The sequence below is a fragment of the Bos indicus genome, chromosome X (genome assembly GCF_029378745.1).
Source record: "Bos indicus isolate NIAB-ARS_2022 breed Sahiwal x Tharparkar chromosome X, NIAB-ARS_B.indTharparkar_mat_pri_1.0, whole genome shotgun sequence".
Lineage (NCBI taxonomy): Eukaryota > Metazoa > Chordata > Mammalia > Artiodactyla > Bovidae > Bos > Bos indicus.
Window position 1 is genome coordinate 82,814,946 of NC_091789.1, and position 22,718 is coordinate 82,837,663.

The window sequence follows — 22,718 nt, forward strand, 5'->3', positions numbered from 1 at the left end:
AAAACAAAACTTATCACTAGAAATCAAGGATTCAGACTGGGACTTCCCTGGCAATTCAGTGGGTAAGACTCTGCACTTCCAATGCAGGGTGCCCGGGTGTGATCCCTGGTCCAGAAACTTGTTCCTATATGCCACAACTAAAAGATCCCAGAGGAGGCAACAAAAACCCCAAATGCCACAACTAAGACCCAGCACAGCCAAATAAATTAACAACAACAACAAAAAAGGACTAAAGTCTAAAAAAGGACTGATTCAACAAGACAGAACAATCATAAATGTATGTGTACTCAGTAACAGAGTATCAAAGTACAGGAAATAAAGACTGATAAAAGACAATTCCACACTCATGGCTGCTAATTTTAAACCCCTCTGTAATGGAATTCCAGTAGAGCTATTTCAAATCCTAAAAAATGATGCTGTGAAAGTGCTCCACTCAATATGCCAGCAAACTTGGAAACCTCAGCAGTGGCCAAGGGACTGGAAAAGGTCAGTTTTCATTCCAATTCCAAAGAAAGGCAAAGCCAAAGAATGCTCAAACTACCACACAATTGCACTCATTTCAAATGCTAGCAAAGTAATGCTCAAAATTCTCCAAGCCAGGCTTCAACAGTACATTAACTGTGAACTTCCAGATGTTCAAGCTGGATTTAGAAAAGGCAGAGGAACTAGAGATCAAACTGCCAACATCTGTTGGATCATCGAAAAAGCAAGAGAGTTCCAGAAAAACATCTATTTCTGTTTTATTGACTATGCCAAAGCTTTTGACTGTGTGGATCACAATAAACTGTGGAAAATTCTTCAAGAGATGGGAATACCAGACCACCTGACCTGCCCCTTGAGAAATCTGTACGCACGTCAAGAAGCAACAGTTAGAACGGGACATGGAACAACAGACTGGTTCCAAATAGGGAAAGGAGTATGTCAAGGCTGTATATTGTCACCCTGCTTATTTAACTTATATGCAGAGTACATCATGAGAAACGCTGGGCTGGATGAGTCACAAGCTGGAATCAAGATTGCCGGGAGAAATATCAATAACCTCAGATATGCAGATGATACCACCTTTATGGTAGAAAGCGAAGAACTAAAGAGCCTCTTGAGGAAAGTGAAAGAGGAAAGTGAAAAAGCTGGCTTAAAGCTCAACATTCAGAAAATTAAGATTATGGCATCTGGTCCCATCACTTCATCACAAATAGATGGGGAAACAGTGGAAACAGTGGCTGACTTTATTTTGGGGGGCTCCAAAATCACTGCAGACAGTGACTGCAGCCATGAAATTAAAAGATGCTTACTCCTTGGAAGCAAAGTTATGACTAACCTAGACAGCTTATTAAAAAGCAGAGACGTTACTTTGCCAACAAAGGTCCGTCTAGTCAAAGCTATGGTTTTTCCAGTAGTCATGTATGGATGTGAGAATTGAACCATAGAGAAAGCTGAGCACTAAAGAATTGATGCTTTTGAACTGTGGTGTTGGAGAAGACTCTCTAGAGTCCTTTGGACAGCAAGGAGTTCCACCAGTCCATCCTAAAGGAAATCAGTCCTGAATATTCATTGGAAGGACTGATGCTGAAGCTGAAACTCCAGTACTTTGACCACCTGATGGGAAGATCTGACTCATTTGAAAAGACCCTTATGTTGGGAAAGATTGAAGGCGGGAGGAGGAGGGGGATGACTGAGGATGAGATGGTTGAATGGCATCACTGACTCAAGGGACATGAGTTTGAGTAAACTCCAGGAGTTCGTGATGGACAGGGAGGCCTGGTGTGCTGCAGTCCATGGGGTCACAAAGAATCAGACATGACTGACAAACTGAACTGAACTGAAGCAACTGAGAGACCCACAAAAAAATTTAGGAATTTATACATGCATAACAGATATGGACAATGTTATCAATCACCTAGATTCAATTTATATTCTTAGATAATACACCAAAAATGACATAATGCACATTATTTCCAAATGTACTAGGTAGGTTTACCAAGATGGACAATATTCTGGACCATAATACAGTCCACATATAAATAAAAACATTAAGATCATACAAAATATAAAGTAAACAGGAAACCCCCAAATATATGGAAGTTAACCATTCCTTTAAATGAACACTGAGTCAGTGGAAAAAATTATAAGAAAAACTAGATGACATTTGGCATTGAACAATAATGAAAAGATATTTTAAATCCGTGTGTGTGTGTTAAGTCTCTTTAGTCATGTCCGATTCTGTGCTACCCTGTTGACTGTAGCCTACCAGGCTCCGATGTCCATGGGATTCTCCAGGCAAGAATAGTAGAATGGGTTGCCACCCCTTCTCCAGGGCATCTTCCCTACCCAGGGATCAAACCCGCATCTGTTACATGTCCTGCATTGGCAGACAGGTTCTTTACCCCTAGCACCATCTGGGAAGCCCTTTAAATCTATGAGATCAGCTAAATAGAGAAATTTATGACTTTAAATATCTATGTTAGAAAAGAAGGAAGGTCTGGGATCAATGCTCTAAGCCTAGGGCTAGGGTGGGGGAAGGGTGCTGATCTACAACCCTCAGGCCTGTGTTGTCTTCGTAAATAATGTTTTATCAGAACACAGCCACATTCACTCATTTAAGAATTATCTACAGCTGACTTTTGCCACAATGCCAGCACTAAGCAATTGTGAAAGGCCATATAGTCCATAACGGAGAAGGCAATGGCACCCCACTCCAGTGTTTCCATGCCTGGAAAATCCCATGGACGGAGGAGCCTGGTGGGCCGCAGTCCACTGAGCAACTTCACTTTCACTTTTCACTTTCACGCACTGGAGAAGGAAATGGCAACCCACTCCAGTGTTCTTGCCTGGAGAATCCCAGGGACGGGGGAGCCTGGTGGGCTGCCGTCTATGGGGTCGCACAGAGTCGGACACGACTGAAGCGACTTAGCAGTATATAGTCCATAAAGCTAAAATGTTATGCTGTCCTCTAATAAAAATTTTGCTTAAGCTTCCACCTTATGAAAGTAGGAAAGGAATACAAGTCAAATTCAAAGCAAGCAAAAGGAAATTATAAAGAAAAGAACAGAAATGACTGAAATAAAAATTGAAAAACATTAGAGAACATTAAAAAACTCAGAACTGATAAACTAGATAAAAAAACAAATTTCTAATATCAGGAATTAAATAAGGAATATCACTACACATGTTTCATACATTCAAAAAATAATACAGGGATATTATGAACTGATATGTAGTTTCCAAGAAGTACTATTAAAAGGAAAATTCAAAGTGCAATATGTTAAAGAACAAATATATCATGCTACCTATTGTGTGAGAAGGGAAAATAAGAAAACATATATCTGTGTCGGCAGAATAGAGCAGAAAACAATGAACACGGTTACCCATAAGGGATGAAGAGACAAATGAGGTAGAATGGATACAGGAGAGAGTGATTTACATTTCTCTGAGTGTAACCCTTTGTATATTTTTTACTTATTAAAGCACATTACTATCCTAAATATTCAAAAAATAAAATTATATCAATAAGAATGTAATGGAAGGAAAACTAAACAAATGAACACAGTTACATTTTCAGTTTAGACCATAACCACAGGGAAAGAAGGAAAGGAGGCAAATGAGATGGGAAAAAGGAAGAGAAAAAGGAAGGATCGCGGCAATGGACAAAGAAAGGGAAGAATGGAAGGGAGGGAGGGAGGAAGAAAGGATGGATTCAAGTATCTTATAAACATAGTATCTGACAATATACCCTCAGTCTTGGGGAATGCAGTGGGGTGTCAGGGGGTGAGCAGCCGGAGATGTGAAAATTAACCCTTAACTATTTTTAACTGGTTTGTTTATTGACTTTTGTATGAAGCAGTTTTGAAAATATTTCAGATACACTGTAAGATTGCACAATTGAGTAAATATTTTGGATGTTGTGGGAGCCAGTTTTCTCACTGTGCACAGACAGAAAAGACAAACATGGAGTGAGGTAAAGCAAGAAAGAACACTATAGGATGGATTAGAACTAAAGGTACAGTATGAACACACGAAAATGTTTGTGTGTATATATATTTATGTATCTGTGTGTGTATATATGCATGTACTTTCTAACTCTATACACTGAAAGGGCTAAGAAGAAAAGACCTCAGGAGCAATGAGCAACCAAGCACTGAAGTCTTGGTTTGTAAATACTATCCCTCCATTAAAAGGAACCAAGGCTCCTAGAAACAACAGACAACTGCAGGATGAGGCAGGATAGGTATAAGATGAATTTTATGACGACAAAAGTAAGGAAATGTTCAAATAAATGTTGGGGACATATTACAAGCACATAATAAACAGTTTTCAAGGGCTCCCACTGGCCATATCTAGAACATTTTGAACACAAAATAATTAAGAAATATAATGAATTATAAACCATTGTAAAAAGGCTAAGAATTTCAATCCTTCATAATAATAAATCGAGAAGAGGGTAGGTCTTGTTCTTATAGTATTATCCTGAGGCCTCACCGGTAAATGTGAAGGCAGAACTAGAGTTACAAAACAATCACAGTAAAGAATGGGCAAGGGAAAAGGCAAAGTACAGGGGGATATTTTTATGCAAGATATTTTCATGATCTCAAGATGTCTCACTACATTTTGATGGAAGCACTAACAATGTGAATATTCTGGTTGCCATACTGCACTACAGTTTTGCAAGGCTGTAGAAATGCTGCAGATGGTAGAAATGCTGCAGATTAAAGAAGACTAAAAAGATAATGACAACTAAATGTAATATTTACCCGTAGGCTGGATTTTGGAGAAGGAAAAGGCAACCCACTCCAGTATTCTTTCCTGGAGAATCCCATAAACAGAGGAGCCTGGCAGACTACAGTCCATGGGGTAACAAAGAGTTAGACACTTAGCAATGACTGAGCAGCAGCAGGCTAGATTCAGGACTAGACAGGGTAAAAAGGCTATAAAGAACATTGTTATGAAATGCGAAGAATAGCTTAAAAATATGAGGTTGACAAATGTACTGTGGTTATTAAAAAAAAACAAGAACTTTGCTTAGAAAGTATCCACTGAAGTATTTAGGGGTAAAGGACCAAATATTCTAGAAAAAAAAAATTTATACAGAGTGGAAAGAGAGGAGCACAAAAGATAAAACTAGTAGTGGAAAATGTAAACAACAGACAAATCCTGATAAGAGAATACATGTGTTCCTTTATTACTTTTGGTATGTTTTTGTAAGTTTAAAATTATTTTCAAGTGAAAAAAAATTTTTAAAGGAATGATATCCAGAACATTTTTTAAAAACTACTATAGACTGGAATCCAGAATATTAAAAATAATATGGTCACAAATCAATTAACAAAATTAAAAGACAAAACAACCCAACAGACAGCAGTAAATGATAAAAACAGAAACATTCAGAAAAGGTAAACAGAATTATTAATAAGCATATGAAAAGATCTTCAACATCACTAATAATTAGTGAAAGGCAAATTAAAGCACAAGATATAATTTCATATCAATCATATTGGCAAATTCTAAAAATAATAACAAAGTTTGCAAAGAAAAAGCAGAGGGGAAAAGGGATATGGAAAGGAAAGAAAATGTTACTGAGAAACCAATATTTTCATATTCTTTGGTGAGAATGTAAATTGGGACAATCACTCTGAAGAGTAACACATATTTCACTTTACATACTACATAATTTCACTTTAACAAAAACACTACAGAAATTCTCATCTGTGCATAAGAAGTCCTCTAAAGATTTTACTATAGCCTGGTATTTCATAGTAAATAACTGGAAACAACCTAAACATCTATCAGTGGGATAACAGACCCACTGTATTTTCACCAAGTGCACTATGATACAGTAATTGAAATGAATTGGCTAGACTAATATACTTATCAATATAGATGAATCCCAGAAAAGACATTGTAAATAGCTACTATGGCTACACCGCTCCATAGTTACTGAATATCCTGTACCTCAAAAATAATGGTGAGTGAAAAAACCAAGTCATGGATACATAAAATATGATAGGATTTTAATAAAGCTTAGTAGCATGGAAAAACTATTACTATATAACTAAGCAGTGAAAGTATTTTAAAAAGCCCACGGTAAGGACATACAACTTCAGAATAGGACTTACTTGTGGCATGTGATGAAGAGGGGCTTTGACTGCACCGTTTAAAGTTTTTAAAAATCTGAAACAGAATATGATAAGGTTTAAGATTTGTTAAAGCAGGGTGGTGATAACAAGCACTCACTCTGTCATTCTCAATATATTCTGTTTGAAATATTTCATTTTAAAATTTCAGGAAACTCAAACAGGGACTCTGTGTCAACCTAGAGGGGTGCGATGGGGAGGGAAATGGGTGGGAGCTTCAAAAGCATGTATACCTATTACTGATTCATGTTGAGGTTTGACAGAGAACAGCAAAATTCTGTAAAGCAATTATCCTTCAATAAAAAATAAATTAATTTAAAAAATTTAGATGGCTTACTTTCCAGGAGAACCAGAGGGTAGAAGAGATTCAGCTCTTAAGGGGCACACCCAAAATCTCACATACTCTGAGATCCTGGGAAGAAGCAATAATGTGAAAGGAGCCTGGATCAGACGCTCCTGCTGATCCTGCAGAGGCTCTGGGAGAGACAGGAGGCAACTATAGCTCATTCTGGGGTCACACATGCTGGCAGTAACTATTTTGGGGAGCTCATTCTGTCAGGAGGATACTGGTGCTGGAGAGTACCATTTTAGAATCTTCCCTCTAGCTTATTAGGGATGGAACTGGGCCCACCCACCAGCCTGTCACCATCAATACTGGGATGATTAAGGTCAAGCAGCTAACCAGATGGCAACACAGACCCACCCACCAGCAGGCCTTAGGACCCCTTCAGCACCTAGCCACCCTCAGACACAGGCCACCCACCAGTGCACCAGCACTAGTCCAGGGACTCTGAGGGCTTACAGTCAGCCATAGAGACCCAGCTCACCTACCAGTGAGTGGGCAGACACCAACTCTGAGACCCAAGGTTCCTGCAGCCAGAGACACCAGGACCCAGCTCTGGCTATCAGCAGACGGGCATTAGCCCCAGGACATCAAGGCTGCACCCACCAGTGGGTGGGCACTAACCCTAGGATCCCCTGCACCCTGGTTGTGCCCACCAGTGAGAAGACACCAGTCTTAGGACCACCACAGCCCCACAGCCTACCACTGTCAAGACCCACCACATGCACCAGAGGCCGCACCAACTCTGGGACCTGCTGGGCCCCAGCCTCATGCACCAGAGAAGTTGACATCAGCTTCAGGATTTCCCAGGGCCCTGCAGTCAAAAACCGTGGGACCTGGCTCTGCACACAAACAGACTGGCACTAGCCCCAGGAAGACTGAGACACAACCTCGCCTACCAGGATCCAGCCCACTCATCAGCTGACCAACATCAGGTTTGGGACACTCCAGACCCTTCAATGGATGAATGGATAAAGAAGATGTGGTATGTGTACAAACACACACACACACACACACAAAACAGAATATTACTTAGCCAAAAAAAAATGAAATCTGACCTAGAGGGTACTATGCTATAGTTCAGTTCAGTCACTCAGTCGTGTCCAACTCTTTTCAGCCCCATGGACTGCAGCACGCCAGGCTTCCCTGTCCATCACCAACTCCAGAAGCTTACTCAAACTCATGTCCCTTGAATTGGTGATGCCATCCAACCATCTCATCCTGTCATCCCCTCCTCCTCCTGCCTTCAATCTTTTGCAACATAAGGGTCTTTTCAAATGAGTCAGATCTTCCCATCAGGTGGCCAAAGTACTGGAGTTTCAGCTTCAGCATCAGTCCTTCCAATGAATATTCAGGGCTGATTTCCTTTAGGATGGACTGATTGGATCTCCTTACTGTCCAAGGGACTCTCAAGAGTCTTCTCCAACACCACAGTTCAAAAGCATCAATTATTATTATGCTAAGTGAAATTTAAAAAACAAAACAAATGAACAAATATAACAATACAGAAATATAAATACAGAGAACAGATGGTTGCCAGAGGGGAATAAGTGGGCCGAAGAGAGAGATAGATGAGGGTAAGTTTAAAAGGGGCAAACTTCCACCTGCAAGACAAATGAGTCATAGCTATGAAATGTACAGTGTGGGAAATATAGCCAATAATTATATAATAGCTTTGAATGGTGACAGATGCTAAGTAAACTTATCACGATGATCATTTTGAAATATACAGAAATATGAAATCAGTATGTTTGTTGTACAACAGGAACTAACAGTATTGTGGGTGAATTATACTTCAAAATAAACTAACTCATACAAAAAGACACCAGATGTGTGGCTACCAGAGATTGGCAGGATGGTGCTGGGGGGACTGGATGAAGGCAGTCAAAAGGTACGATAAATAAGTACTTATATAAAATAAATAAGTTCTAGGGATGTATGGTACAACAAAATAAATTAACATTGATATATGTTATACATGGAAACTCTTAAGAGTAAACCAATCCTGAGTCCTCATCACAAGAAAAAATTTTATTTCTTTAATTTTGCATCTATATGAGGTATGGATAGTCACCAAATTCACTATGGTAATCATTTCATGATGCATGTAAGTCTAATCATTATGCTGTATGCCTTAAACTTATACAGTGCTATATGTCCATTATATCTCAATAAAACAAAGAAAATATAGAAAAAAATAAAATGATAATGAAAAATATTGGTAAATTAAAAAGTTACAAATAATTTCATTAACTGCTGCTAGGTAGGGAGAGGTGAATTGATTGTAAAGGAGCACAAGGAAACTTTCATAAGCAATGGAAATGAAACACTTATGAATCTTTAGGGGTACAAAATTTGCCACCCCAAAATGTTTCTCTTTGGCATGAGGATTAATTTTGGCTGATTATTTATAAACAACAGAAGACTCTGGAAGACTTTCTTCATACCTATCCTGAAACTACCTAAAGAATATAGATTAAGGGCCTGTTCCTGGAATAGAACTATCACCAGAAATATCTGCAAATAATATGGACTAGCTGTGATGGGAGGAAATTCAGCAACACCTAGAGATCAAGAGTCTACTCCCAGTCAGGTTGTCTGCATTTACATACCAAATATTTGCTTTTCCATTTCCATGTGAATTGCCTTCCTTCCCTGTGAGGTCCCAAACCACTACCCCCAACAACCTCTTTTGTCTTTAGCTAAAGATGGTATTCAAAGTGAAGGCTTCAGCCATATTTTGACCAGTTACTCAGTATTCCTGGCTCTGTCGCAAGTACACATATTCTTAAACTTTTGTTTGATTTTCTCCTGTTACTCTCCTATTAATCAATCATTTCAATTTAAATATTAGGCCAGAAAAATCTATAAGGTTAGAGAAAAATTTCTTCTCCACAATACATTTTAATATATGTAAACTATACTTCAAAGTTTTAAAGTGAGATTATATGAGCTTTTATGTTTTTTTCAATCTTACTTTACTTGTTTTAAAAAAGAAGAGAAATAAAATGACACTGAAGGACTTGCTGAATTTCAGATGCTGTTTTGCAAGAAATGTAACTTTCAAAATGACATCTTAAAGTCTTTTGGGATGAAAAAGCATTAGTGTATAAAACATATTTTTATCACATATTAAAGTTTTCAACTACAAATTGGCACTTGCTATCTACAAGGATTAAATCACGTGCTGCTGCAGCTGCTGACTTTCAACACCCCCTGAAAGGAGTTCAGTGTGGAGAGCAGAAATGAGGACAGGACTGAGTGACTGAAGTGAACTGTGCTGGTAGCGGGGCGGGGTAAGGGTGTGGAGACTGGTAGGACAGGTCTTCAGATAGGTATTTTCAGGAGCCAATTTTATGAGCCCAATTCTTTTTTTTTTTTTTTTTATGAGCCCAATTCTTGTATTTTCTAATATCTAGAAAAGCACTAAAATCCTTCATGGTGACACAACTGTTCCTTGTGACTAATGAAAGCTTCACGAGACTAGCAGAAATCTAGAAAAACATGTACTAGATAGCATGTACTCGCCCTTCACCAAAATCACGTATATACTGTCTGTCCCCTGACCTCTTCCCTCTCCCGGAGCAGTCTCTCAGAGTTCCTTGAGGTGATATCTCCTGGGCCGCAGTCCTCATTCTACTCCAAATAAAACTTAACTCACAACTCTTACATTCTGCATTTTTTTAAGTCTACAAAGTACTGATGCCATAAAGTGAAGAATGAGGATAATTACTTCCACAACTCCTCACAAAAGGACAAATTTCTATGGCTCATTCATTTCTATTTTTTTTTATAACACATTTTGTAGCGTAATCTTAACTCCCTCAGTTTTTCCTCTACTTACCATGGATTCAATGTTTACCACCAGCCCTTTTATAACAGTTAATTCTATTCCTATTGTTGACCAAAAAAATCAACAGTCAATCTATGAAGGAAAAGGAAAATTTTATTCAAGTCAAATTGAGGAGTATAACCCAGTAACAGCCTCTCAGAAAGCTCAGAAAACTGTTCCACACATGAGAGGTCAAAACTTTTGGGACAGAAAGGTGTACATTAAATGACATACATAGTTTACACAATTCAGATCTCTAAGTGGTGGACATTGTGACTCCATACAAGATTAAGAAGGAATGTTATCTTTTAAAGAGTTGTCTGGTTGGTGCTAGGAGAATGTTGCTCCTCATGATTGAACAGGTATTTCTGCTAATGGAGAGCTTTGGTCGATGTGTTATGCAGATACACAATGCACAGTAGATGGGAGAGAGGAAGCCAGACAACAGAGAAAAAGTTTTAGTTTTAAACATTCCTTGACTTACCTTAAATACGAATTTTTATATTTTTATTTACTTCTTGATTGACTATATTTCACTGTTATATACCTTTTTCAAGAAAGGTTCATGGATGCTAATTTCATGAATAATTTTATATTTGATTATTTCTATCTCCTTAATACTTGAAAGACAGCTTTTCTCTTTTGAGTGATATGGTAACAAATTTGGTGACATTTTTAAAGATGAATTCCAGTCACTATGGTGAACTTAGAGTTCTATGGGAAACTGCCCTTCACACAACTCAAAGTAGAAAGTGAAAGTGAAAGTCACTCAGTCGTGTCCGATTCTTTGCGACCCCAGTCCATGGAATTCTCCAGGGCAGAATACTAGAGTGGGTAGCCTTTTCCTTCTCCAGAGGATCTTCCCAACCCAAGGATCCATGTCTCCTGCATTGTAGGCAGATTTCTACTCAAAGTAGAAATGCTGGATAAAACAGAACATACTGATAAAAGATCAAAGAGAAAAAAATAAATTCCTCAGATACCAGAAACAAAGAACTCAAAGCCACTGATGTGAAGTCTAGGTAAGAAGTGTAGTCTCCAGAAAGTAGAAGAGCTTGGGGCAAGGCTTCCTGAGTGGAAGGTCTTACAGGTCAGACAGTGACAATTCACAGTTCCACAGCCAACATATAAAAGTACCCTTCTCTTACCACTGCCAATACTAGTTGTCTATTTAGTTTTATTCCAATCTAGCAGGTAAGAAAGTATTGCACTTAAAATGTAATCTGCATTTCCTTCAGTATATTTTTCATACTTATTATTGATTTGGATAGGCACGTCCATGGAATTATTTACTCATATCTTTTACCCATTAATCGACTATTTTTCTTGCAAACTCTTTGAAATATTAGAAACAGAAACCCTTTACCTTTTGTGTGCAACACAGATTAGTTTTCTTTCAAATTCTGTTTAAGGTGCATTTTACCATAAAAGTTATTTTGGAACTTAAATTTATCTTTTAAAAGGATTCATGTTCTGCTTTAGCTGGGGTCTGTAATTTTCACAAGTGAAAAAAGCTGAATTTTCAGATATATTAAAAAATTCAAAGTCTTTATATCTTCATCAACTCTTCTACTTCATGCACTCATAGCCTAACCTTAACAAGTTTAATATCAACAATCATCTGGATTGGATCCTCTCCTCAATTTTCTCCAAGTTTGTTTTTTCTTCATGGCTCAATTTGCTAGAAACCAAGGACTTTGGGGCAGACGAAGCAGACTTCTGACTAAAGAACATTACCTACCATAGATGAAGGTCATCTCATAATGATAAAAGGGTTAAGAAAGACTTAACAATGACAAAAGCCTCAAAACAAATTAAGCAAAAATTAACAGAACTTCAAGAAGAAATGGACTGATTGCAATTATATGTAGAGATTTCAATATATTTCTCTCTATAATTGATACAAAAAGTGGATAGAAAATCAGTAAACATATAGACTGAACAACTCAATCAACTAACTTGACCTGGCTCATATTTCTGCAACACTTCAGCCAACAGCAGAACACACATCCTTTTTTAAGTACATACTGAGCATTTTTAAGATAGATCATAATCAGGACTATAAAACAATCTTAAGTAAACTTGAAAGAATGCAAATAACATAAAGTATATTCTTTGACTATATGAGAGTTAAAATAGGTAATAATACAGAAAGATCTCTGGAATATCTCCCAAATATATGCAAGCTAAACAGCACACTCAGGGATCAAAGAAGAAATCAATGCAGAAATTAGAAATACTTTAAACATAATAAAAATTAAAGTAAATCAAAATTTATGGGGTGCAACCAAAGATGTACGTAGGAGAAAATAGCATAAAACCTCTATATGAAGTCTTAACTCAGTGACCTGACCTTAAGAAACTATCAAAAGGGCAAATTAAACTAAAGGTAAGTAGGAGGCAAAAATCAGCATAAAAACAAAAAATCAATGAAATTGATAACATAAAGTAATAAAGAAAATCAATGAAACCAAAATGTAGATCTTTGGGAAGATCTATGAAATTTAATAAACCTCTGGCTAGGCTGATTAGAAAGCAGAGAAAATGAGAGAAAGCAGGACAGCATTACCACAAATGAGAAAGGTGACATTACCCTATTATATGCATATAAAAAAATGGTAAGTGAATTTTAAGAACAAGTTCTTGTCAATAAACTCAATGACTGAGATGAATGGTCATATTCTTTAAAAGATGCACACTATCAAAGCTCACTCAAATACAAGTATATAACCTAAAGGTATACATTAAACATTAAAAATCTTCCCCAAAAGAAAACATCAGCCTAAGATGAATTCACTGGTGAATTCTACCAAATATGTAAGGATGAAATAATATGGATTCTACAAACATTATTTCAGAAAATTAAAGAGGTATTTCATCCCAACTCGTTTTAATAAATTAGGCCACAATCATATTGATACTAAAATCTCACAAAGACATAAGAAAAATACAAAGGAATCTCCCTCATGAAAGTAAATGCAACAATTAACAAAATTTGAGCAAATCTAATCTAACAACATCTTGACAAAGTAAGGTTTATCCCAGAAACTCAGACATGTTTCATAATTCAAAAAATAAATGTAGTTAAATACATTGAATTCCAAAAGAAAAACCACATAATCATCTCAATGAACATAAAAATAGCACTTGACTAAATTCCAAGCTCATTCAATGCTTTACAACTCAAAAATCTAAGAATGAAAAGAAACTGATTTAACCTAATAAAGGGTATCTACAAAACAAAAACCTATAGCTACTAATATCCTTAAGGTGAAAGACTAAATGCTTTCTCCTAAAGGGAATAAGACAAAAATCCCCATTCCTATCACTTCTATTCAATACTGTATTGGAAGTTCTTGGCAGTAAATAAAGGGAAAAAACTAAAGAAAATTAGATTAGAAAAAAAGTAAAATTGTACTTATCTTCAAGTGAAATAATCTTATAAGTAGAAAGTCCTAAGGAATCCATAATAAAACAAAAAAAACTAACAAAAAAGATTAGGAAGCAATAGATTACAGGATTTAAACCCCCAAATCAATTGTATTTCTATACTACAGTAAGTCATCCAAAAATGAAATTGAGAGCTCCATTCTGAATAGCATCAAAAAACAAATAAAAAGATTTATACTTAAAAACTACAAAACACTGCTTGGAAAAACTGAAAGATATATATAAATGGAAAGAAAGTTATGAAAATCTATGTTTGGATTAGAACACTCTCATCAAACTGATCTACAAAGTCAATACAATCTATGTCAAAATCCCAACAGGTTTTCTTTCTTTCTTTCTTTTTTTTTTTTTTTGGTAGAAAATAGCAAATGATCCTAAATGCAAATAATACAGAATACCTGAAACAATTTTGAAAAACAACAAAACTATTAGGTCTTTCATCACAGATTTTTTTTTTTTTTTTTTGGCTACACCCCAAGGCACGTAGGTCTTAGTTCCCCGACCAGGGATGGAACTCTTACCCCTGCATTGGAAGCATGAAGTCTTAACCACCACTGGACCATCAGGGAAGTCCCTCATTACCAGATTTTAAAACTTTACCTTAACTTTACAGTAAACAAGACAGTGCAACATTGATAAAAGATTAGATACAGAAAATAACTGATATATTGGTCTTGATCAAAATTAAAAATCTTAGTGCTATGGATAAACACTATAGAAAATGAAAAGACAAGCTACATAGTGGGAGAAAATACTTGAAAATCTTATTTTTGCTAACTTTGTGTTCAAATTCTATAGATACAATTAGAAAAAAAATTAGAAATGGAGAAAAGGTTTAAATGTTATTCCTTCAAATACATATGAGTTAGCAATAAGCAAATGAAATGATGCTCAACCTCATTAAGCTTAACGAAATGCAAAATAAAACCACAACAAAATACCACTTCACACAAACTAAAATGGGTATAATAAAAAACACAGGCAGTAACAAGTGATGATGAGGATGTGGAGAAATGTGAACTTTCATATATTGTAGGTGGGAATGTAAAACAGTATAGGCAGTTTGGAAAACAGTTTGCAGTTTCTTTAAAAGCTAAATAAATATGACCCAGATAATCTACTCCAAAAAAAAATTACACAAGAGAAATGAAAATATACAAGAAGATGTACATCAATGTTCGAAGCAACATTTATTAACAGATAAAAGAAAAACAAAAAAGGGAAACAAATAAACTTTGTCAAGTGCCAAATGGAAAAAACAAAAATGTAGTATATTTATAAACTGAATAATATTCAGCTCTAAAAAAGGAATAAAATATTGTGATATGCTACCACAAGGATCAACCTCAAAAAGATTTTGAGAATTCCCAGGAAGTCCAGTGGTTAGGACTCAGTGCTTTCATGGCCTTGGTCCCAGGTTTAATCCCTGGAGGAATTAAGGTCCTGTAAGCCTTGTAGCCGGAGAAGACAATGGCACCCCACTCCAGTACTTTTGCCTGGAAAATCCCGTGGACAGAGGAGCCTGGTGGGCTGCAGTTCATGGGGTCGCTAGAGTCGGACACGACTGAGTAACTTCATTTTCACTTTTCACTTTCATGCACTGGATAAGGAAATGGCAACCCACTCCAGTGTTCTTGCCTGGAGAATCCCAGGGACGGGAAGCCTGGTTGGCTGCCGTCTATGGGGTCGCAGAGTCAGACACGACTGAAGCGACGCATCAGCAGCAAGCCTTGTAGCATGGCCAAAAAAACAAAGAAAAGAAAAAAGACTTTAATAAGTGAAGGGGGGGGGGTCAAACTATATAAACATTATATAATTTCATTAATATGAAATATCCAGAAAAGGCTCATTTTAGATAGATCAGTGGTAGCCTGGGGCTGAGGACAGAATGGGACTGAATATAGACAGGCCTGAAGAATTTTTGGCAATAGTGAAATGTCCTAAAAGTGGATTGTGGTAACGGCTGCACACTGTACACAAATTTAATGAAAATAAGTGAACTGTGCACATACAGTGAATAATTTTTTGGTATGATATTATATCTCAATAACACTTAGAAAGAACTAAATTGAAAAATGTTTAACTAAAAAAAAATCACCTACAACAACAAAAAATTCACTTAACATCTCAATAGCAGAATGGAAACAGGGAAAAACAGTCACTGAATTCGAAGACAGAAATTACCCAATCTGAATAACAGAACAACAACAAAAAAAGGCTGAAACAAAACAGACTCAGGCCCGTTGGGCAATATAAAAAAGTCTGGTATACAAGTCTTCAGATACCAGAATGAGAAAAACAGTATACTGCAGGAAAAAATATTTGTAGGAGCCAAAAATTTCCCAAATTTGATTGAAAGATAAATATAAATAAATATATATATATATATATATATCTCTATATATTCAATCACCTCAGCAAGCCCAAACAAGATAAGCTGAAAGAAAAATCATTCAAAAATATTAAACTGCTAAAAAAAGAAAAATAAAGAAAAAACTTGCAAGCAGCTACAAAAATCAACACTTTTCCTATGGGGAAACACTGATTCTAAACAACTAAAAATTTCTCATGTGAAACAATGGAGGAGATAGATGGTAGAAAAGTATCTTTATTTGAAGTGCTGAAAGAATAGATAATGGTCTCCTTATCTAATATCTCTGTATTCAATAAAAACGTCCTCCAGGAATGAAGGTGAAATGAACACATTCTTAAGATGCAGGAAAATGAAGAAAATTCATTTCAAGCAGCATTGAGATGAAATGATAGAGTTCTTTAGTCTCGAAGATAAATAATGACCAGAGGGAGCTAGGACCTTTAAGAATGAAGGAAGAACAACAGAACTGGTAAGTGACTAAATGACCATTTTTCTTCTCCTAAATAAGTTCTTTACAATATATAAGACTCTAAAATATGAAAGGAATCATAATACAGTCTGGTGGGCTTTCAAAACACATAAAAGTAAATCAGTCCTGAATATTCATTGGAAGGACCAATGCTGAAGCTGAAACTCCAATACTTTTACTACCTGATGCGAAGACCTGACTCATTTGAAAAGACCCTGATGCTGGGAGGGATTGGGGGCAGGAGGAGAAGGGGACAACAGAGGATGAGATGGCTGGACGGCATCACTGACTGAATGGAAATGAGTTTGAGTAAACTCTGGGAGTTGGTGATGGACAGGGAGGCCTGGCATGCTGCAGTCCATGGGGTCGCAAAGAGTCGGTCACGACTGAGCGACTGAACTGAACTGAACTGAACTGAAGACACATGGCAACTACTTTTTAAAAAATGAGGGAGTTTAAAGAGATCTAAGTGTGTGTTTTACCTGAAGTGGTAAAACATTACATCTATACTAACTGTTAGGTGATTACTAGGTCTGTATATTGTAATCTCTACAGCAATAACAACAAAATAAATTGAAGAGATGCAACCAAAAGTTTTAAAAAGAACATTAAGTTTTGAAGTTAAGTTGCTCAGTCCTGTCCATGGAATACTAAAAAAAAGTTGAAATAATGCAAATGAAACAATATCAACAAACAAAAGTAACAAAGATGACAAAGCTCAGATACATTAGAAACAGCATCACTATGTTCCTTAAGAGAAGAAAAAAAGCTTGACAACTGCAAATTAATGATTTTCTTGACCTTAAAGTTAAGCCACTGTGGCAAAGAGTTATGAAGAAATTTAGAGAAGAGAAGGTGCCTACAGGGAATGATAGAATCTGAGCAACTGATTACTGGAATAATGCCACAGAAAGTCATATAAAAGCAGGTAGGAATATTACACTAAAAATTATAATCAATCGTTAATGGACAAATGCAGGGCTCCATGAGAACAAGAAGCCCCTCAAGGTTTCAAAAACAGGTGTCAGGCTGTACTGGCCTGCAGTCTTTATCAACAGGTGGCCCCAGGGAAGATCACAGAGACAGATTCCATTTGTGCTGTATGGGGAAGGGGGAGCAGCAACTATGGGTGAAATCCTGCAGGAGGTATCTCTTCTATCTCTCTTACAAAAAAAAAAAATTCTTAATCTCAAAGTAAGCTCAACAAAACCTGTGGCCTGACGCACTGGATAGAGTAATAGAGGGCAGACCAAAATTAATACCAGGCCCATCTCCCCTAAGGAACAAAAGCCTAATGCACAATGTGGGGAAACCCAGTGGTGGAAACCAACTACATCTGGGTAAGGAAGAAAAAAAAAAAAAAAAACCTTTAGCCCTAGGGGAGGAACATGAATACAAGCTGCGAGCAGCATTAAATATGAAGGTGCAAGAAAACTTGTACAGGCCATACAAGACCCAGAATAAAAGAGCCAGTTTAAAATTAAAATAATATACAGGGGAAAACTGAAGAGGAAAGACCCTCTCTGGGAAGAATTGCAATGGGGGAAATCCAAAGCCAAGCAGGGACAGAGAAACAAGTTATCATTATATGGTCCAAAGTCTCTAGTGCACTGAGATAACATAGTAACAAGCTTCAAAAAAAGCCCAATACTAAAAAAAAAAAAAAAAGCAACTAAAAAAAGCCAATTCTCACTGCTGCTACTGCTGCTAAGTCACTTCAGTCGTGTCCGACTCTGTGCGACCCCATAGATGGCAGCCCACCAGGCTCCCCCGTCCCTGGGATTCTCCAGGCAAGAACACTGGAGTGGGTTGCCATTTCCTTCTCCAATGCATTAAAGTGAAAAGTGAAAGTGAAGCTGCTCAGTCGTGTCCGACTCGTAGCGACGCCATGGACTGCAGCCTACCAGGCTCCTCCATCCATGGGATTTTCCAGGCAATAGTACTATTAGGGTCCAATTCCTTTCAATTTATTACAGGAGAATTAATGCTGTTGTTCATAATTCCTTTACCAAATCTAGAAAAAAGAAACTTCGGTGCTCAAGCAGATAAACAGCCCACCCAGGCAAAGGACTATTTTAAAAAGAGGCAGCCAGGTCTATAAAGATACAAGATATCCTCCTGAAGTCTTTGTGCAATTTGAAGCTCTGATACTTTGTAGTATAAATGCTACAAACTTATAAAACATCACCAGAGAGTTAACTTGAATTTCTTCTAAATTCATTAAGTTCTGCAAATTTTAAACATCAAGCTCCCAATTTTAATTTTTCACTAGTGTGCTACAAAATTCCACATTAAAAGCCTAGACAAAGGAAAGGTATGTTTTTCTCAAAGAATGAAATATGTTTACTTCAATATCCACTATCTTATATAACATATCTGACTTTCAACAAATTATAATGTAAATCAAAAGAGTGATAAAAATAAATGTCTGAAAAAGTATAATCTTTAAAACCAGATTCAGATACAAGGTGTGGGAACTAACAGAAAATTTTAGATAACTAGTATAACATGTTTGAAACGTAGACAACAGACAAGATCACATAAGTAATATCAGAAGAGAGGCAGAAACTATAAGAAGCAATCAAATTAAAATGGTAGAAATTAAAAATGCATTAAGAGAAATGAAGAATGCCTTTAATGGGCTCATAATTATATTCAACACAAATGAATAATCAGGAAACTAGAACATAGGTTGACAGAAACTATCCAAAGTAAAATACAAAACTAAGAGGAAAAAAAAAAAAGTTCAGGACAAAACTACAGAGACAGTAAAAAGATCAGTGGATTGTCAGATGTTAGGGGATGGAGGGAGGGATAAACAAGCAAAGCACAGAGGATTTTTTAGGGCAGAGATTCTGATTAGTACTTTAATCTTGAGTATACTGTCATTATCAATTGGTGCAAACCCACAGAATGTACAACAGCAAGACTGAACCCTAATATAAACTGGGCTTGGAGGATGATGGGTTAATGTAGGTTCATTACTTGTAGCGGAAGTACCACTGTGGTGGGGAATGTTGATAATGAGAATGGCATTACATATGTGAGGAAAGGGAATATATGGGAAATCTCTGTACCATCCTTTCAACTTTACTATGAACATAAAATGGCACTAAAAGAGCAAATTCTGTTTTTTAAAAAAATGACTTTAACTCAAATCTATACAAAGAAATAAACAGGGCCAGAAAAGTTTAACTATATAGGTAAAAATAAATGATAGAATATAATGCTTTACTCTTTAATTCTAAAATGATTTAAAAGAGAACTGGATAGACACTTTTCTGGCAGTCCAGTGGCTAAGACTCCATGTTCCCAATGCAGGGGGCAAAGGCTCGATCCCTGGTCAGGGAACTGAGATCCTGAATGCTGCACAGTGTGGCCAAAAATAAAAATATAAAACAGAGAGAGAGAACTGCATAAAAGATACAAGGATAAAACAACTATAAAACAGTACTTTGGGTTATAACATGTAAAGACCTCATTTGCACAGCAATAGCACAAAGAAGAGAGGATGCAAAAAATAATAATAATATTATTGGAAGATTTCACACAGTATTGAACATGAATTAGTATTAACCTGAAGTAGATGGTTTCAAGTTAATCTGCATATTATAAAGTATTGAGCAAAATTTAAAAGTACACTAAAAATAAGGTTTCCTATCGTCACCAATTGGCATGTATAGGTTTTAAAATTTTTTAATCATTCTAATATGGGAATAGGGATATCTTTTTTTAATTGAATTCCACTAATTGCAAATCAGCACCTTTTCATTGGCCCATTTGCCATCTCTGTATTTTTTTTGGTGAAGTGAATGTTCAGATCTTCTGCCCAATTTTGTCTTCTTGTTTTCTTATTGTTGAGTTTTAAGTTGTTGTTGTTTAGCTGCAAAGTCATGTCCGACTCTTTGCGACCCCATGAATCACAGCATGCCAGGCCTCGCTGTCCATCACCAACTCCCGGAGTTCACTCAGACTCACGTCTATCGAGTCAGTGATGCCATCCAGCCATCTCATCCTCTGTCATCCCCTTCTCCTCATGCCCCCAATCCCTCCCAGCATCAGAGTCTTTTCCAATGAGTCAACTCTTTGCCATGAGGTGGCCAAAGTACTGGAGTTTCAGCTTTAGCATTATTTCTTCCAAAGAACACCCAGGGCTGATGTCCTTTAGAATGGACTGGTAAACTCATCAGATCAGATCAGATCAGTCGCTCAGTCGTGTCCAACTCTTTGCGACCCCATGAATCGCAGCACGCCAGGCCTCCCTGTCCATCACCAACTCCCGGAGTTCACTCAGACTCACGTCCATCGAGTCAGTGATGCCATCCAGCCATCTCATCCTCTGTCGTCCCCTTCTCCTCCTGCCCCCAATCCCTCCCAGCATCAGAGTCTTTTCCAAGGAGTCAACTCTTCGCATGAGGTGGCCAAAGTACTGGAGTTTCAGCTTGAGCATCATTCCTTCCAAAGAAATCCCAGGGCTGATCTCCTTTAGAATGGACTGGTTGGATCTCTGCACCAAACCCCAAATCACATGTTCTCCTGTATTTTCTTTCAGAAGTCTTACAATTTTCCATTTTCTACTTAGGTGTATGTTCCATTTTCAATTCATTTCTGTAAAAGGGTGAGGGTCTCAAAGTAGGTTCACTTTTTAACCTATGGATATACAATTATTCCAGTACTTGTTGATAAGACTATCCTTTTACCATTTTACAGCTTTTCTGCCTTTCTCAAAGATTACTTTGCTATATTGTATGGATTATTTCTGAGTTGTCTATTCTATTCTATTGATGCATGTGCCTATCCTCTTATTAGCTGCATGCTGCTGTCATAACTACAGCTTTATATATACAGTAAGTTTTTAAACCAAGTGGTATCGAAACCAACTTTATGCTTCTTCTGCACTGTTACCTGTTATAGATAATTAGCCTTTCCATAAAAGGCTTAGTCAGCTTATCAACAAAATATTTTGGTGGAATTTTGATGCAAATTACATTGACTCTATAGCTCAAGGTAGAAAAATTTGACATTTTGACAATATTGAGCTTTCCAAACCATGAACAGAAAGTATCTCTCCATTTAATTAGATCTTATTTGATCTCTTTCCTTAGTATTTTCTGGTTTTTCATCAACAGATCCTGTACATATTTTGTTAGATTTATACCTAAGTACTACATTTTTGTTTGGTGCAACTGGAAATGGTATTTTTTTTAATTTATTTGACTGCACTGGGTCTTAGTTGTGGCATCCAGGATCTTCGATCCTTGTTGCAGCATGCAAACTCTTAGTTGTGGCATGTGGAATCTAGTTCCCCAACCAGGGATCAACCCAAGGCCCCCTGCATTGGGAGTGCGGAGTCTTAGCCACTGGACTACCAAGGATGTCTCTGGAAATGGGAATTTTTTTTATTGAAAATTCCAATTGTTCATTCCTGGTATGTAAGCCAATTATTGACTTTTGTATATTCAAAATGTATCCTGCATCCTTCTTATTCTTGCTTATTAGTTCTACATTTGGGGGTTAGTTTGATTACTGTTTCATAACTTTGCTTTAAAGAACTACATCACTAATCAGTATACTTGTCTCTCTTATGTTAATAATTAGAGAAAATGTGCATCTCTTTTTGTCATCAGAGGTGTATTTAAATGCAACAATGTTTCCAATACTGTATTATGAATTTGACTGTAAAATGAATATGACTGTAATACTTTGTACCATGAAGTTTTAATAACACTTCATTCAGTATAATATAGGTTATCATATTGATTACACTAGGCTACCATAAAGCAATCATACTGCTGCTTCTTCACTGTCAATGCATGAATCATTATACCTATAAATATATATTAACTTTTGTGTTTACATTATGTTTTCATTTTTGGTATCTATTGTCAGTAATATGGAAGAGGGCATAGCAACCCACTCCAGGATTCTTACCTGGAGAATTCCCATGGACAGAAAAGCCTGGCAGGCTACAGTCCATAGGGTTGCAAAGTTGGATATGACTGAAGCGACTTGGCACATCAGTACAATACTGATGGAGATACTGATAGAAATCTTGTAAACAGATGACATATGCTTATGGTCTCGATAAATACAGTAGAGTACCATAAATGTATTTTCCTTAT

The 22,718-nt window shown here is 36.8% G+C and overlaps 1 long non-coding RNA gene across 7 annotated transcripts in view; it reads right to left on the reverse strand.

Moving 5' to 3' along the window:
- Positions 1-22,718, reverse strand: part of LOC109555334 (uncharacterized) — a 192,171-nt gene that overhangs the window by 119,401 nt on the left and 50,052 nt on the right. For 6 of the 7 annotated variants that reach the window (XR_011565132.1, XR_011565131.1, XR_011565133.1 and 3 more), the window contains exon 3: positions 6,111-6,165. The exons of the other annotated variant lie outside the window; for it this stretch is intronic. This is a non-coding gene — a long non-coding RNA (uncharacterized lncRNA). The remainder of the gene's footprint in view (positions 1-6,110; positions 6,166-22,718) is intronic. 7 annotated transcript variants of the gene reach the window in all.